This window comes from Hylobates moloch, unplaced genomic scaffold, assembly GCF_009828535.3.
Source record: "Hylobates moloch isolate HMO894 unplaced genomic scaffold, HMol_V3 SCAFFOLD_65, whole genome shotgun sequence".
Taxonomy (NCBI): Eukaryota; Metazoa; Chordata; class Mammalia; order Primates; family Hylobatidae; genus Hylobates; species Hylobates moloch.
This window is the reverse complement of record NW_026652340.1, coordinates 163,363-164,993: the sequence shown is the minus strand read 5'-3', so window position 1 is coordinate 164,993 and position 1,631 is coordinate 163,363.

The window sequence follows — 1,631 nt, the reverse complement described above, 5'->3', positions numbered from 1 at the left end:
GTCCATCCCTCTCCACCGCGTCCCTCCCCTCCACTGTGTCCATCCTCTCCACTGCCTACTCCTCCCACCCTGCCGTTGCTACTCCCAAGCAGCTTCACCTACCTCGAGGCCTTGGCACGGGCTGCTTTCCTCACCCAGGATGCCTCTTTGCCCGGACAACTCCCATTCCTGCTTCAGAGCTTGGCTTAAATCTCACCTATGCAGGGAGGCCCTCCCTGATCCCCAGCCTGAGTCACGGCCCTGCTGGGTGCTCCCCAGACACCGCTGCTTTAGCTGCATTCCCCTGAGGGATAGGGAGTGAAACAGGAGTGGAAGGGAACGGGGGTCACAGAGCTGGCTACTGCTGGGGTGGCTGGAGCTCTGTCCTTCAGGACCTTCCAAGGAGGCTCATGAACCTCCCACTTGCAGGGGCCTGGGGGGCCTTGTCCTTGGGTCTTTACACCTTTGCTCAAGGATGGCTCACAGGCATGGGCCCCCACACACTTGCAGATGTGCAGGAAACTGCAGAGCACGTCCTGCAGGTGAGGTCCAAGAGGCCCCGGGGTGGACGAAGAAGAAGCGAGGGGCTGCCTGGCTGCCTGGTGGGGGGGAGGGAGGGGCGCAGTCTGCATAGACCTGAGGGCCAACGGAGGCTCCAGAAAGGTGAGGCCGAGAGGTGACAGGTGCAGTCCATGCCACAGTCTCTCATATGTTGCAATCATTCCCTGCTTACGACGATTCCCCCTTCGCAAAGGCAAGGATGGGTTCTCTCCCTGCTGCCCTGGTGTGCCCAGCATCATCCTGGCCTAGGGTGGGTAGTGCATGCTGAGTGGGCAGCACTCAGGAAACAGCCACGCAGGAAGGACTAGGACGGGCTGGGGGCTCATGCCTTGCTCAGCCCGCTCACCCCTCAGAAGGGCAGCAAAGGAGGTGGAAGGAGGGGGCCCGGAGGGGCCAATGAGCGTGACGCACACCTCACACAGCCAGCAGGGTCCTTCCTGCGAGGCTAGCAGGGGCCAGCCCTTCTCAGAGCCTGGGATGATCACTGCCAATTCCAAGCTGTGAGCTGAGACTGGCTGAAAGGACTGTCAGCTGACAGGGCAGGTCTGAGAGTGGGGAGGGGTGGGATGAAGGTCAGGGGCCAGCTTGTTACCAGTTTGCCGTGGCTCCTGCTGCAGAATGCACTGGGCTGTCCCTAGGAAGAGTAGAAAATAGGTGCAGAGTCCGGGCGCTGCGGCTCACGCCTGTGATCCCAGCACTTTGGGAGGCTGAGGCAGGTGGATCACCTGAGGTCAGGAGCTTGAGACGAGTCTGGCCAACATGGCGAAACCCTGTCTCTACTAAAAATACAAAAATTAGCCAGGCACAGTGGCTCACACCTGTAATCCCAGCTACTTGGGAGTCTGAGGCAGGAGAATTGCTTGAACCTGGGAGGTGGAGGTTGCAATGAGCTGAGCTCGTGCCACTGCACTCCAGCCTGGGCTACAGAGCGAGATTCTGTCTCAAATAAGCAAACAAAAAAAGATGGGGAAATGAAAAATCTTCCCAGAAAAGGGTCTCTGTGACCCCAAGACATCGCAAAAGGAGGGCTTCATTCCTTCCTTCTTTTCTTTACTTCCCAGACACCTGAGCAGTTTAAAATTTTAAGATTT